This window comes from Bactrocera oleae, chromosome 4 (genome assembly GCF_042242935.1).
Source record: "Bactrocera oleae isolate idBacOlea1 chromosome 4, idBacOlea1, whole genome shotgun sequence".
Taxonomy (NCBI): domain Eukaryota; kingdom Metazoa; phylum Arthropoda; class Insecta; order Diptera; family Tephritidae; genus Bactrocera; species Bactrocera oleae.
The window spans coordinates 2169564-2187598 of NC_091538.1; positions in this window are offsets into that span (position 1 = coordinate 2169564).

Sequence of the window (18035 nt, forward strand, 5' to 3'; positions counted from 1 at the left end):
AATGTAATGTCATTGCGTATTAGAAGTCAAAATAATTATTACAGGGTGGTTATGTTTGGACTACTGCGAATACAAAATAATTGATATCAATGAAAATGAGCAAGATTCTAAAAATTAAATACGCTGACGATAATTGACAGCCAAGTAGGTCTTAGGGCAATTTTTATTGCGGATAAAGTTTACCAAAAGCTTATATATTCTCGAGAATCTAATAGGCGCGAGATCGCCGAGGTCGTTGCAGAATTGTAAAAATATTGGTATACATACATAACTATAATATTTCAATATTAAAATATTTAAAAATATAATATAAAGAAGCTGGAACTCGCTCCAACTGGTGGGGTGACTTTGAAATACATTTTATAAGAAAAATGGTAAGATGTGGGTTAAAATATGTTGATGATGTTTTAGTCTACGTGTGTCTATGTGTGGAAATAATTTTTCTCGGCGACTTAAAACTTTTTGTACTTTTGTAAGACCCTGTTCTCCTCTACATAACATTTGAGTTTATAAACTTCAGTTCATGATTGAAATTGTGGTTTTTGTATAGTACTTTTACGTGTCATAATACTTAGCTACTGACAAATACACACTTTCATACGAAATGTATTATACATAGTTATACTACGTAGGGAGAAAGAGAGAGAGACCAAGAGAGGGAGAATATTGACTGACAGAAGCTAACTACACCGCTCGTTAATGTCGCTAGAAATCAGCAGGCAAGGCAAGCAAACTGTCGGCAGTCAATCGATGGCGAACTAATGACAAATGCAACATTGATACGTTGAATGCCACATGTTGCACATAAATTATGCCACATTAACCGCACACTTCAGTCAACTTGTCCACTGTTGTTGCGTTATGCATATGTTGCATATGTGTGTGCAAGTATAGGGCTATAAAATTACATATCCAATTGGTTATATGATGCATTAATTAAGATTTCCCAAAGACATTTTTTAACGATCGCAATACGCACACACTTACCAACACACACACGCATATATATCAAGCGAGGCTGCCACAGCGATTGCTCGCAGTTAACGCTGTTGTTGTTGCTTTCGTCGGCGTCGTTGATAGTCGGCAATAAAATGCCATTTAATTGTGACTCAATTAAATGACATGACGATTGAGGCGCGTCAGCGAAGAAGAGAATAGTGAAAAAATCAAAGCAATTACAAACGAGAAGAAAAGGAAATCGAAAGCGAAATTGTAAACGCGCGTAAATGCGACTGTGCAACAGGTTGTTGACTCGCATGTGGTCGGTTAGCCGCCTGTTGCACCTGCAGCACTATTAAAATTGTTAATTGTCATGTGACTTGTTGCGAACGCCGAGCAGCTCTGCGCCCTGTCACTGGCACCAGCGTATGAGAATTTATGGCTTTCATTGAAGTTTTTCGGTTTGTCATTTTTTAATGCAATAAAAAACGAAATAAAATCAAAAAAGTCATTTAGAAAAAAAATATAAATATATAAAATATATACACAACAAAAGCAATACATATGTACCTATGTATATAAATAATAGAACTTATAGCATATGAACGCTGGGAAATATGCAATAAAGACGACTCTCGCCAACTTCTAGCATGCAAACTGGCTATAAACTGTCGCGCATGCGCATGAATTGATGAGCCTTGCATCTTGCAAATGACATTATTGACAAAAAACAAAAGCCTGCCCACCGTGCGATATAAATTTTGAGCAAGAAATACCGAACACCAGAAGATACCACACCGGATTCACCAGTTTTTTCTGCAATTCACAATCGAAACCTATAAAGCCGGCGAATTCCAATGGCACCGCGCGTAGATCTTCGTCGTCTACGTTTTATAAATTTAGTGTATTTGCCGGTAAAGTTTCGCGCTTTACGACCTTGAAAGCAATTTTAATGTCGCACTTAAGGTGCGTATTTGTGTTTAGCCTCGTATATTTTAAGCCACCGCATCGCTATTTGTATACATTTTGTCGCTCGTAAATACGGCCCAGCTCATTGGTGGAAGGTGAGCAGTTCGAAAATGAATTGGTTGCAAATTAAGTGTTGCACACTGCCATTTTTAATTATGAGAAGCAAGGAAATAAAGGAATTGTGAAGCAAAAAAAGTTGGCCAACTCAAATGATGGGCCGTAAAATTACTAATAAGCCTTTTAAGGCTGACAATAATGTTCGAGAAAATCAAAATGCATATAAATTCAGCATTTTGTGAGATGATCTGGTCTTTAATTCGTTGCAAGGAAACAGATATTGCCGACGACACATACGTTGTGCCTACAAAGAGCACAATAGCTGTAATTAAAATTTTAGGTTGGGGTAACAGATTTGAGGTTAAGTTCCCACTGCAAGCTTCATAATTAAAGGGAGACTAAGGAGCGGTGTTGGATGTCGAATTGCGAACTAAGATCTTCGCAAAGGTTTTCTCCAACCGCATTTCTTCAAGATAAGTTGAGCTTCGCTCTGACCCATGTACGCTCATATTGTAATTTTTATAAACCAGTGGAGAATTGTAAATATTTATTAGGTACCTAACCAGAAGACAGATAAGTTTTAAGTCTAAGCAAAGCACTTATATTCTTCAGAAAAAAAGTCTTTCAGTCAATCAAACACATACATACACCTGCACTTTGAATAATCAATAAGCCAGCATTATTTATTTCTATATTCTACGGCTTATATAAACACCTATAAGCTCTACTGAAGTGTTAGCCACATTACAATTGTTTTCACCATTGTGTTTTTTTGTACTTTAAAGCATTAAAGCTAACGCGCATTTATTTAAGCTTTTGTTTATCCAGTCGAGTGCTTGCTGACCCCAGCTGAAATGCTTTGAGCATACGATTTGTGGCGAGCTCAACGACTTTAAATAAATTTTTGATAAGTGGGTGCTGAGGTTTTAGAATAAGGGTGTGAGTTTGACAACGCTGATAGTGTCGTAGGATTTATTTAGTGCTTTTCTATTTGAAAACTGTTGGCGCAAGTGTTCTATTTTGTACTTAGTGAAATTCATACTACTGGTGTTATATTTGTATTTGATGTATGTATTGTATAATTCCTTTATTAGTTTTTTTCAAAGTAATAATAAGAAAGATAATACATTACTTATAGGAATACTATAACCTGAATGCTTTGCTGACTAACTTGACCTCTATATAATACAATATTTTCATAAAACTGCTGAGAAGTTCATGCAAAAAGCAAAGAAACAAAGAGCACACACAATTCTCAGGAGAGAATGAGTGTACTGCAAGGCTAGCAAGCAATGAGAGCAGTCAACTGGGCCGTATAAAGGCAACAGCATGAAAATGTAAATAGATATAGTTGTGTAGATACTCATGCTTGAGGCAGCTAATATCTGTTATTTGCGTACCACCATCGAAGCTTTTGATGGAAGAGACGTGACATATTGACAGTTGGATGCTGTCGCTTTGTGGCTTTTGATTGTTCAACAAGGTGTGAGCGTGTTAATTTCTTTCTTCCAGCGATTTTTTTTCATCAACTGCGCACTTCCTCGAATTCGCTTTTGACAAAGTCACACGTAGTTTGGTGCAAGCTCGTTAAGCCTCAACCACTAATAGCCAACAAACTGTAAGTGGCTGACATGATTGCTTGACTGATTGCTATGCCGGCTGACTGACGAGCTGAGTGACCATCTCATGGTTGGCTGAGTGCTTGACTGGCCTGGATGGATCTCTACATATGGCCAAATTGACAGCTCATGCGAGTGTTATTGAGTTTGGTACGCCGCAAAGCAAGAAAGTAATACCGGACAAATAATCGCTTCCAGCCCGCTACACATTTTCATATTATTCCTGAGTGTGTGAGTATATGTGTCACCACGAGAGATGTGAAATTTTAAAGTCTTAAGCAAAACTGTGCAAAAGCGACTTGAAAGCTTTGCTTAACACACGCACATTTTGCTTTGAGGCGTTCTTTTAGCGCAAGAGAACCGCTGCTGACAACTAAAGTGACAGCGAACTCTTCTTTTTAGTTTATGCCACCGAGAATATGTATATTGATTTCTCCTTACTTTGCACTTACGCGATCGCATACAATCCTATATATGTAGAGCAATAAAAAAAGTTCTAAATCGAAAAAATCACTCATCGATTTTCTAGTCCCTGCTTGCCGGTCAATCGAAGAAAATTCGTGCAACTAAAGTGCAACAAAACGAAAATGGAAGAAAAAAGTAGTAAAAGTAAAATATAATAACAAAAAACGCGTAAAAATAGTGCGGCATGAAAGCCGTTTGGCACGTTGCGGCTGTGGAGCTTTCGCGAAAGTTTTAATTGTATTTTCCAAAAGTTTTTAATGAAGCTAGTACATGGTGGGTGTGGTAAAATTATGTGCTCAGTTTCAAGCGCGCGTGTGTGTGGGTTTGTGGGTGCGAAAAGTTGTAAAGTGCAAAGTAGCGGTCACCGAAGAGAAAATAAAATATTGACAAAACGTAAAATAAAACAAAATGGCGCAAACTTAATGGAAGTAAAGAACAACGTAAAGCAAGGGTCCAAATAAATAATAATATAGAGAACTAATAAATGAAAAACTAGCGCAGATTTATTGAAATGAAGATTTTCAGTGCACTTTATAGGAAATTACGAAGTGGTTGCATGAAGAATAGTTCAAAATGTACAAGAAATCTTAAAAAAATAATTTAATTAGAAATAAAAGCTATTAGCAATAAAAAAGAAAAGGAACTCTCAGTTTACACAATAATTCGATGCAGGCGCCACCTAGCGGAATATATTTTTATACGGTTGCCTAATATATTTCTCAAATGTGATACAATTCGCAGAATTTATAGGATTTTTGGTAATAACTCCACTCTGACGCCATCTATCGGCAGAGCCTACAAGCTTGTAATAGCATTTGCGGCTGAGCACACAAATATTTGCAGCCACGTCTTCAAGCGCAAACACATATTTTAAATGTAAGCTATCACACGCCCTTACATAAATCGCTTTGCAGGAAAAAAATTTAAACATGTTTGCATTTGCATTTAATTTTCGCACAACTAAACATAAATTATGCAGTATGCTCGTAGAGGGATGGGGTTGATGCGGGCGCCACTAACGCCATTATGCCTTTTCATATGCAAATGCAAACCACTTGACAAATTATTAAAATTGCTACATCCTGACCCGAATGTTGGCTCGACGCACGAGTAATGTGGCAACTGTGCTGTCAGTTTTAGCGTGAAACAAAATACAAGCGTTCAAATGTGTTGGTGCGCAGGCATATGCTAAATCTCTGGTGGTCAGGGTGGCTGGTGAAGGCAGTAAATTTTTAAAATGTACTCCAGAGGCGAAAAAGGCAGCAACAGTAAGTGTGGCATGACGCACAACAACTCCCCGCACGAGTGGATCAAATGGAACGCGCGCAGTCTTTGCTGTCAGCTGCAACCGCATTGAAGCCTTCCTTAGCGGCCTCAAGTGGCAACACGTGTGTTGGACTGCTGCATGCGCCAGATGTTTGCCAGCTTTTTGCAGTTACTCAAACAAGCACACACATTTGGTTAAATGAGTATATGTGTGTGTGTGTATGCGCAGGAGTCTGAATCTACTAATTTCATATTTTGGCAAACTTTTTTGTTGCATGCGGGGGAGACTATAGAACAACATATGGAGCAAGCCACAAAAAACTCACGTTTGATAGAATTAATTTCTTTACAGCAACAATGACAGCATGTATAAATATGTGTATGAAAAGCAACCACATTAAACAGCAATTTGCAGAGGAAAAAAAGTGATGTGTTTTTAAAATATGACATGTGGCAAAGAACAGACAGTTTATTTTAGGAGCATGTATGCCACACTGACTTTGCTGCCTTTTTTACACACCAAAGGCACTTCCACTCACACATCATTGACTCAAGGAAAGCAAAGGCGTTAGTCTGGAGAGCAGGCTTCAGAAAATACATAAAAAAAATTTCTAACGCTCATCTTCGTGATTAAAAATTTTGGTTTATTGTAAAGCAAATCACCTCTCCAAAGTAGGTATATGCCTCGCGCGTTTACTGCTGCTCATGAAGACACATATTTTGGTTACTTCACAGGCAGTGTATTTATGAACCAATGTATTAAACATTAACTAAGTCACTCCTATTTTCAAGATACTTAATTTGAAGCTACTCAGTACTTCTGGGCTTTCATGTTACGCTTCGAAACATGGTAAAATTATTTTATTTGCGAGTCAAATACTCTCATTTTACTGTTAGGGGTGGAGTAGCGAACCTGCCGATATTTATTTATCGTTAAAAATGTAAGTAAGCGTTGAGTAGAAGTGTTTCGATATATATTATTATATTTTTGTCATGCGTTCCTTTTATCAGCTCCAGTCATACTTTTAAGAGTTCGCCTCTCTGTGTCGAAAAATATTTTCTTTAAAGACATTCACAACAGTTTTAACTCACTCTTCAAGTATCACAGTATCCATCTCTTCGGCCGTGTCATGAAAAAAAAACAAGAGAAGAATGGTCCAATCGATATGCTCCGATAATGTTACTATGAGTTAGCTAAGCGCTTTTTGTATGGTATCAACTTCTCCGTAATCATCTTATAATTTGAAACTCAGCTGAGGCAAAATATAAGTTATAGTGAAAGCAGCTTAGAAAATTGGCTGATATTATGAAAACGTACAATAAAATAGAGAAAGAAGCTCGGGTAATCGAGTCAAGGAAGCTTTTGCTGATTTATTCCTTGTGAACAAAATATTTGATAGTAATTTTGGCATTTCGCAACTTGAAAATATATATATTCTCGCCAATCAATAAATCAGTCAACAAATTACTGATAGAATTGATGTCATGAAATAAAACTAAAATATGCGGAATACGTGACTACTACAATTCTATGGATACCGGTGGGAATTCATGCCACCTTTTTCGCATCAGTTTCGGTTGCCGATGTGTTTGACAATTGCCTCGTCGTTGCCGAGTTTCGCTTAATGCTTTATGACGGGCTACAAATTCTACGCTAAACGGATCATTCGCATTAAATGTGAACCTTTTGATATTCAAATAAGGGATATTAAATTTGACGTGATAAAAAGTGACATTAATTACGGGTTCAGCGTTAGGAGAGGGACACCCAAGCGCTAACAAAGAAGTAGAGTGGTATCTGCTCAATGACGGATGCTTGGCAAATGGCCTGCTTTTTTTCATTGGCAACAAAATTTTTTATGCAAATAGCAGCTAAACACCTTTTCAACTATGATGAACTACTTAAAGAAGAGAAAGAAACAAATGGCAATACCTCGCTACGTCAACTCCCAGTCTGCTCAAGGGCAATTATGCTCCAAAAGACAGCGTAGAGCGCATTCAAAGACAAAGACGGCAAAGTGGCAACGTGTAACCGATTTATAACCATCAATGGCGTAAAATTAATAACGATCACTATAAAGCAACAATGTGAAAGCCTTTGAAGTTGGCGGCACGGCGCAACCGCTGAAGCCAAACGCTGCTGCCAGCTGGCGGAAATAAACGCGGAAGGCAAACATATTGTTGGATATCTACCTATGCGTCGATAGGTGGAGCAGTACTTGTGGAGGGAGGTGAAACTAAGGAAGCGAAGGTGAATTAATCACCGCATAATCGTAAACGCAGAAACATCATTAACGCAGCAGCTAAGGCGGAGCGTGGAAACGGGCGGAGACACAGCGCGCCACGAGGTGAGGCAATAGCTAGGCGAGCTCTGGCCAGCTGGCAGTCAGCAAATGAAAACGAAATCAAAAGGATGCAAAGCAGCGCAGTTAATTTAAATGCTTCGTTTGTGTGTATTTATAATATTTGTGTTGCTGCTGCGCCTCTTGATGTCTGGCGCGCGTCGGACACCACAGCAACAACACACACTACGGAGCGTGGCTGCGAGTACGTTTACAGCAGGCGCTACATATAAACAAACAAATTGACACGAGTATTGATATTGTACGACGGCGCTGCTGAATGTTGGCGGTGGCGCCACTGATTGGGCTGCGGTCGCTGGTTTCCTGCTGTGCGCGCTGTGCAAGAACTCAAGTTGTATTCATGTTTGCATAATGTCGTTGGTTTTTGTGTTGTTGTTTGCCGCCGTTGTTGTTGTTTTTTTTTCATATAACTCACAATTTGCATGTGTTGCGCATATGAAAAGGTCTCCGCTGATTGCTGTGTGGTCTTCCAAGCATACACAGCTACTCGCACATACATATATACAACAAACACATATCAATGAAGCGATAAAAAATGGTTTTGTCGTTTGCTCTATTTTTAAGCTGTTATGATCGTTACTTTTATAGTGCATGTTGAAAGGAAGCGGAAAGTACTTAACAATGAAAAATTGGTATGAAACGGCATCGGCAGCGAGCAGCATGAATAACATCGCTCGCCATTTGTTTTAAGCTGTCGTTAAATTGTTGTTGTTGTTGTTGTTATGGATTTCGCTTTCGTTAATTCTATTGCGCTGTGGCATCCGATAATTAATAATACATAACTTATTTGTTTGTTGAAAATGTTCTTTAATATATTTCCTTTGGTATGACAGTATATATGTACATATGTACATAGGTAAGAGCAAAATAACACAAGGTTGTATTCGGTTTACATTTTGCGCTAATTTAGTTGACAAAAGATTACAACAGATCGTTTTTTTCTCAGTAAATCATTTAGTAATCAGAGATATCTCACTGTCTCAAATTTAATTTTTATGCTCTTTTGGGAATTTTCGATTTATATACTCCAAGCTTTAAAGCTACACCCAAGTAAAGTTTTTATGGATGCGATTAATTGAAGAACGATCAAAAAAAACTTGGAAACTTTCGTAGAATTTTTGATAAGATTTTCACGCACACATACGCAAACAAAAGTGTGTGCATGTGTTAGTTTTGCCGCGGGAAGTTGTGTAATAGGGTGGAGCGAAAAAAACAATTTTTTTTTGGCTTAGCCTGGGGGTAAAATCTGTAGATTTCAAAAAAAGAAAATTTTGGCCAAAAAAAAAATTTTTAACGCACGCAGTTTTAAAGTAAATTTTCGAGTTAAAATTTTTATTCAAAAAAATGTTGATAAGTGTTCTAGAAGCTGTGGAGAGTTCTCTTTCTGGCCAATAATAATTTATCAACTTAAAAAATTTTTTTGTGGTCATTATTGGAGTTTTAAAAAAAGTCTTAAATGACCACATGCTTTCCTTAATCGTTAAAAAAGTTTTGAGTCAAACACCGTCAAATTCGGTATATTTTATGTAAACGTGAAGAGTTTAAACCAAAAATTATTATTTTTTTGTTCAAAAAAATTTTTAACTCGAAATGTATATATATATAGTTTATAGTATAATAAGTTCATAGTATGCTATTTGGATTTTCAGCGCAGTAGAGATTTTGAAGGTATGTGCGTAGAATATTTCATACTCTCCACAAGTAGCCCTGGTTTGGCCAAAGCGATCATTTTTTGAAGTATAAGTCTTACCTTCGAAAGTTTTCTGTGTTTTTTTGTTTTATTTTTTTTTTTGTTGTATAAACGCGACTATCAGCGGAGTTAGTTAGAGGAACTTGACTACTGCAAGTCAATAATCAATTTTAATTGGACACAAAGCGCGCAAATGTAAAACAAACTAGCTGAGCGCATGGAATGAGCTGAGTAATGGTTAATAACAGCGAAGCAGACTTGTAAAGAAGTGCAATTGCTGCAGGTACAGCAACCGTGATTATTTGTTTGCGGTTAAAACTGCAATTTACGCGCACTGGACAGCTCGGCTTGAAGTAGCGTGAAAAAGCGAGTAAAATATGCGGCAGCGACTTGCCACTACTTTGTGTTTGCTGCGCTGAGTCTTGTTATTGCTTGCACTTTAATTAAACTGACAAAATGCATTAACTGCGAAATTCACTTTCTGCTCGAATTGTGATTAGCTGTAATTTACATTTTTCATTATGCGCCACAAACGCACGATTGCTTCTGTAAATACTAACCGAAGTAAGATTGCAATTGCAAGAACAAACTTCGTTTGGCCTTAGCACTCATTCGCGCTGAAAAAACGTCGCACAAACCGTCAGCGCCACAGCGCATCAGTCCCTCGCCTTGACTCGCGGCAACAAGCACTTGTCGGCAGTTAATTTCTTTGATTAATGACCACTTACTACATTATATATATGTATATCCATAATCATTTACTTTTATTGGTTTTCTGTTTTCCCTCATCCAATTAATAACCAAGCTTTACCTACTCACTTCTGCAAGTTCATGTTTTTCGGGTTTTTGGTTTTCGTCATTGTCATCTCCTTTGTAACTGTACAGCGAACTGCTTGCCAATAAAGTGATATGATCGACACTCGGCGCGAAAAACAAAGGATTAAATCACTTCTGATTACTGGTTACTGCTCGTTGAGAGAGCGCGAGGCGTGCGCAACGAACTGGAAGTGGGACAGCGCAAGCAATATACTTGTATGTAGTATGTGTAGTGGTATTCATACAACATATGTGCATATATATGGGTAGTTAAAAGGGTTAGTTATAATAAGAAATTTATTTGCAGAACGGCGAAATAATTATGCGCCGGATAAAAGTAATAATTTAGGAAACCTATTAATTACGTAAAATAAAAGAAGCGCTGCCATAATATAAATTATAGGGTTTCTGAAAAGTAGTAAGAACTTAGTGAATACTTGTCCGTTTACATGTAATCAATCATGCCTCCAACCACTGCAATATCGGAAATTATATACATAAGATCGAGAATTAATATAATGAAGAGACAAAGTCATGAACTATGAGTGTAATTGCTTTCTAACTGCGCATTAAATGAAAGTTTACAGCATAAAACACTCCAATACATTTCCAAGAGCAAATCAATTAATGGAGATAAACAAGTAATAAACAAATTATGTAATTGCCACAAAATATCCAATCAAAACCAATTGTTGTGGAAAGTGATTAGCTAACTGTACCTAATGAAAGTAAGCAAATTTTAAAGCGCTTAGGACATGTCAAGTTCTCTGCGTCTAACATACATAGCATGCAACATTTTGTCGCATGACGTATATTTGATGGCATTTAACAAAAAATAACTGAATTTCGGTTATTCGATTGTGTGTGTGTGAGAGTTGAGTCAATTTTCTCGTAGCACGTTGATATTGTAAGACTTGATGGCGTTTTTGTTGTTTTTTGTTTTTACTGTTGTTGCATTAGCACGTGCGTCAAGCATTTGAATGCCACAAGGCACACCAACACATTCACTTATACATTTATATACAAGTATATGCATAGACATGCAGTCGCTCACTTATTTGAGAGACTGGCTAAAGAGCTTGCTTGCTAGTTCGGCTTTTTGTTGCATGAAATAGTCGAGGTGGCGTTATAGTACAAGGATATGGATGTGCTCTGGATATATTTATAACGTATACTCGTACACGCACACAAGCTGATGCATATGACAAGCTTAAATGCTTGCAACTCACTGAGCACTTGGATAATGACGCATTTTGGCAAACGTGTTGCAACTGCTTGACACAGCGCAGCTCGAATTTCTGTTGCACACACACACTATTTACTATATATACATCAATATGTATATATTATATATATATTTATAGAGAACATTAGCTTGTAGTAAGCTGCAGTTTAAGCTTTGTTGCAAGGACCTAGTGTAATACCTGAATGGGCGTCTTAATTTGCTACAAATTTCTTGTGATATTTCAGAGCAGAGGCACTTAAAGAGTGAAATTTTCGCAAATTGGGTATAAACTTCTAATTGAGATATAAAATAAATTTATGAAATTGCTGACGCATGCATATTGGTTGAATATATTTATATAAATACGTGTAAAACACTTTAAAAATATTTATTTTATGCCACAAAGCAGGTAAAGTTGCCGCTTCAAACTTATATAAACTTATGCAAATCATTTGCGCCATAAATAAAAATTCTGCGCTCGTTGAGTCAAATATCTCCTTAGCTCTGCCTGCAGATTCTCACATATTTGCTATAAATTCAGCTAAACACCAGCTCAAGCAAGACCATGGGGCACGCGAAAAAGCGAAGACGAAGCACAAGCAACGGCGGCAGCGTCAGCACAAGAAACAGCGCTAAAATTCCTGGAATTTTCGACAATCACCAGCAGCTGCTGAAACAACAAAAACAACCAAGAGTGCAAAATCAGCGCAACGCCTTACGTGTTTGCGACGACAGCGCAGTGGCCAGCGGAAGACAACGCGGAGTGCGCGGCCGCAATTTTCCATGCGGCTGTGATGCGACAATCGCAGCAACGGCGTTGGCGACAAAGTCCAACACTTGAGCCACTGAGCGCTTGCAGCAGCTGCTGTGTTGTTGCTTACATCACTGACTGTCTCACACTCCTGTGTCCTGCGTCCCTGCGTTTTGCGTCTACTTGACGGTTGACGGCGGCTGACTGCGAGTTGCTTGACTGTGGTTGGCATGCGGTGTTGCATGTGCGAATTACCGAAAATGTATAGCTTTTGGATCAGTGATTTTTTTCGTCGCATTCTCTCGCTTCTTATGGCGTTCTTGTAGGTACTTAAGCTGGAGTGCGCTGGAATTTTGCGCAGGATTTCTTCTGTTACATACAATGTTATTCCCATTTTTTGACATTAGCAGGATTGCAAGTTTATGTGATTTAGTGAGCCTCCACTGCACTGGGAGATATTGTTGACTATTTTCATAAATGCGCAATTTTTCACAAATTTAGTGCGATTCAAAATGGAAGCCACTTAGCATAGCATCTGTAATTTTGATTACCTTAAGTAGGAGCTCGCTATTTTTTCGTTTTTGTTTTATTCTTTATGAGTTGCTGAGTTGTTAATATTATACTCAAATATATACCTTTCCATAGATCTCTCCGAGTCTCTCTTTTTCTCTCACGTTCTCACTCTATATCGTTTTGTCTACGTTTCGATCTGTGATTCTTAGAGAGATCCCTCATAGGTATATGCTGCGGTTGTATATCTCATCTATAGTAATATGAAACCTTTGACTTTTTCAGTAAAACCTTTGACTAAAAAGTATTTATTTTGTATGCAACGAAATAGTGCTCCGTAAGTCTTATCAGGCCCAACTCTGACCTTTGAGATCCCTAACTTATTTTTAAAATAAATGCGTGAACCTTACAATAGCTTTGAGTATTGTCATAACTTTGTAATAACTTTTAGTATATTAAGGCTGGAAATATAGTGAACTCAGCGTGAAACAGTGCCATAAATCATAATCTTAGTGCTTTGAGTATATTCTTCGTCTCACTTCGTGACAGTTTTTCTCACTATTTTGTTTCGCGTTTCTCTCATTTCTGAACCGACCTCTGATATATGAGAAACTAATAGAATTGTGGAGTTCTCCGAGCGCTTCCTAACGATTGAGTAGAGTTTAAAAACAGTGTCAGTATTATTGGAAAAATCTATAACTTTTTTCATTTGTCTTAACTTAGTTTTTTCTAGCATAATTCAAAAATTCTCAGTGTTCTCAACTATGAATATTTGTATGTGTTATCGTACATCTGTATATAGTGTAACACGAAAGTAAGCTTGAGTGTCGCCACTTGTGTGTTTCTTATGCAAGCGGCACTTTGACATGTTATTTGAGAAACTCAAAATCTGCTGTTCAAAATGCTTGGTACTACTTTCGGCACTTGCGAGTATTATATATTTGCTTCTCCGTTCCTTTTTTACGCATAGTTTCCGAAAAAAAGACTTTGTGCAAAATCCAAAATCCCCAAAGGGTTAACTACCCTGCTGGGCATTGCGAGTGAAAATATAAGTTGAATTTCACGCGAAAGCTGCAAGCGGCGCAAGGTGCACGCTTGTGGCATGCATACGAGCTTTCAACACGTGCATGCGCTGCAGTGAATACGAGTATATATATATATATGTGTGTGTGTGTGTGTGAGCTTGCAACGGGTTATCAAAATTTATGCGCATTTCGGCACGCAGGTGTGACAATACCAAATTTATCTTCTATATTGTATTTTTATAGCGAACTTTAGTGCCACTAAAAAGCGAAAAGAGCGAGCAATTTGCGAGAGTGTGTTGAAAAAAGAAACATGAAATATGCTTTAGTGCAACAACACTACGCTGGGTGCACTGCAGCTGGCGGCAGGCAATATGCACGCCGTGCAACAATATGCGGCAGCCGCAGCGCGCACTTAAAACAAATTCAAAATCAAAATCGACGTTGTCGCAGCCGCCGATGATGGTGTTGGCGACGTAAATAAAGATTTTTATTTTTTTTTTGGTGTGGACATTTTAATGGCTTGAGTGATGTGGCATGAACGCCTGTGAGGCGAGGAGATGAAAAAATTAAATAAATTGCTATGAAAAGAGAACAAAGCGGCGAACGGCGAGGCGTCAACTGCCTTTTAAGCAAATAAAGTAGCCAATTTACATGCTGCTGTTGCGGCCGCTGTGCACGCTGTTGCATGCCGCATGCCCATAAGTGAGCGGCCGTTGAACGCGCAAATAAACACGCGAGCCAATCAGCCGGCGAGCGCAATTTAAAATTTAATTAATTTATAAAATTCACATTCATAAATTTAAATGAAATAACAAAGTTAAACGCGAACCTAACGGGAAAAGAAAAACAAAACTGTCGACGAAACGAAAATATATGCATAGCACACCGAGCGAGAACACAGGCCAACTGATGGCGCCAACAAACAACAGCGCAGCAAACGCGCGTACGTGCAACATGTTGCAAATGCCGCCGCGTGCTGTTATTACCTGCTTTTTGTAAGCAATATGCTAACTTTTAAAAAAAAATTGGATTTTAATATGAAAATAAATAAATTAAAGTTTAATACATTAGTTGTACGGGCGAGAGCTCATCAACTTTGAATGAAACGCGGCCATAAAAAGCATGTGCTGCGCATCATATGGCAACATGCAAGTGTTACAAATGGATTTATTTGCACGCTTATTCATTTCAAATTTCATAATAAAGTTGTCGCGCCAAATTGTTGTGGTCAATTAATGTCAGCAGCATTTTGCAGGCGCAAGCCAATTTTAACAACAGTCGGCAACAACATTCACGCACATGAACACATATACATACATACATTTAGCTGCTTATATGACGCATTTGTTGTTGTAGCTGCATTTGGTTGCTGATATGTTGATAGTCTGCCTTTGTGTGCTCGATTTGTTTGTGTAAAAAAATCAATTGTGGTCAATTTTTGCTTGACCACTACATTGGTGGCAACAGCATTGTGACAGCGACTTGTGGCTAAGGATGGTGCTGACAGTCATTATCACCAATATATATGAGTATTGAAGAAAATGTGCTGAAACTCAATATTTGTAAGTGCAAAAATGTATGCAAACGATGCTTTAGTAGAAAAAATGCAAAAAAAAAAGTTAACAACAACAAAAAGGAAAACTGAAAAATATTGATTACTAACAAAAAAAGTTTCGCAATTTCTCCACCTGCTTTAAATTTTTTCTACTTTTGTCAAGTACAACTAAATCTGCATAAAATTGAAAAAGCTCACAGTGTGCTTAAAAGCTGTTTTTAATAATCTCTTGCTCATACCAGTACAGACGCCATTAAAAAATTCTAAAATCTAATCTGTATATTAAAGAGTTGAAAATGGCTTCAATGCACGTGGAATGTTTAGACTTACATAAATTCCGTTTTTACAGTTAAGGCACCGAGCATGTTACAGGATAGCCCAGAGTCTTTCTTTTACTTTTACTATTAGAAAGCAAAAACTCTCTGAATATATTTCTGAAAAAATTAAAATCTTTAAGCATAATTCACCTTATCAGTGAACAGATGGAGACACCACATTTCATAAAAGTTGAATTATGTAATGCAAAATCACCATTTGAGTTAAACTTTAAGCCAGCAGAAATTTTAAAAGCAAAGAAAAAATTCGAAAGTCACAATTTTACAGAATGAAGTGTATGCAAGAAAGAAGCTATTCTCAGAAACGATTGCTAGAATTTTGAAAGTATTTTAATCAGTACATAGAGCAGTTTGGAAGGAGAGCGAGGTTATTCAAAAGCCAATGCATGTTAGAAATATTAACTTTAAGTGGTGTTATACTCTTCACTTCAGCTACAAAAACCACATTAAATTTTGCATCGGTAATCATTTATTTCAATTTAAGAATTTTTTCAGAACACATGTCCTCTAAAGCTCTTCAAATATCGTTTTATTCTTAAATCGTTTTTAACTCACATTTGATTATTATTGAATACAATTCTTTTCTGTTTAAGTAAACTTCTTAAAAGGTGATTGCCTCATTAAAAAATCATCACTTGACACATTTGCATACATGAGCATCAAAAGAGATGAGAAAACAGCTAAATAAAACACGCAGCCAGCGGACAGACAGCTGTCCAGACACTGAGCATTCAAGGCTCAAGTTACTCACACTTATCAACCCGCACAAAGCAACGCTGAAATGGATAGCCGTAGCATTGTGGCGCGCTGTACACGGATCTATCTACCTGTTTCCGAGGCAAAAAGTATGAACAAAAAATTACCGAAATTCCAAAAGCGTCTGCAGCTACGTTTCTTTTGAAATATGATCGCTCGTGCGCCAGTGGCAACACGCAGAATTCAGTGTTGCTTACGTTTCTTTTTTTTTTTGCTTTAATTTGGTTTTGCTGTTTAGAATGCCGCAATGCCGATTGGCGCTTGTTAATTCGGCAGTTTAAGGCACGAATTAATGCTGAATTAAAGCAAAGTTTGGAACGAGCATCCGCAAGCATTTACTTGCTTCGATATGTACGAGTTCGGCATATGCGCTAAGAGTCAGTTGAAGCAGGCTTAGCTGACGCGGCTTGGTGTTGACTTAATGCGCAGAAAAAACTAAGCGTGCGTGTTGGTTTTTGGAAGAGCGCGGTGTGAGAATTGCGGAATGAGTTCTTACTTATAAGCTGCTGTCTTAACGCTACGCCCGCACATTAACAAAGCTTTGTAGTAATCTTTACTTGTTGTGTTTGCATGCTTATGGCAGTTGTTTTCGTGTTTCTCTGCTTCTTCTTCGCCAATTTCGCTGTGTGGCCGTTGTAATAGACACGATTTGTGCATATGATGAAATAAATTTCAAGTGTAAATGATAGCTTTAAGCCAAAAGACGGTCGATACGATGAAACACAACAATAACAAAGGTCACTTCGACCGCAATAATAAGCAAATGGAAAAAGCTCCATAAAATGTACATAAACACAACATTTATTTTTGGTTAAACAACGAAAACGTTACCCAAACTAGGCCTCGGGCAATGTATTTACCTGACATATACCTATGTATTTGGAAGGGTATATATTACTTATTTGTTATATTTTCATACCAACAACATTATATAAGCACGCGCAGACTTTATGTGTAGAAGAGCAATCCTCATCGGTTGGTACACACTCCACTTGAAGTGACAGCCATTGCAATTAAGCCAAAAAATAAAATTATTAAAATACAGACAACAAAATTCTTTCATTGGTTTTGAACCACAGCTACAGTTGAGAGTGTACAACGTGAGCGTAGTTAAGGAATTGTGAGCGATTTTTATACTGTTTGTTTCAATAAGTCACTTGAGCAAAGCAAACTAGTTCGCTGCTCTCTCGTATACGCTCAACTGTAGATGATCATTTTGAGTCACTGTAATATTGTTGTGAGTTAGAGGAAATCAAATGCACAGAACTGAAAATTGCTGAGCGCAATTGCTGTCTATAGCCCACGATTACAGTCTTCAAAGCACAAAAATCGGAGTTCCGCTCGCTTATAAATATCTTCTTGTAATTTTCTTAAATATTTGTGAATTGAGAAATCAAATACTAAAACAAAGGAGAAAGTTAGTCGTTTTCCGCTAAAGTACCGTTAATAAATTTTGACTTCGTTTTACAATGTCTATGTGCTTTAGTGCAATTGATAACTTTCCTCTCTCAAATAAATATGGATCTAATATGAACACCAATAACAAGCTGTTGCCTTGACTACCATAATATAATGTTCTAAGCCCACTATAGTCACTTACTCCAGGCTTTTTCATCGCCATCTGTTGTTCACCAAAACAAAAAAACATCTACAATTCATCATTTCACCGAATTTTCCAAAATCATCACTTACTT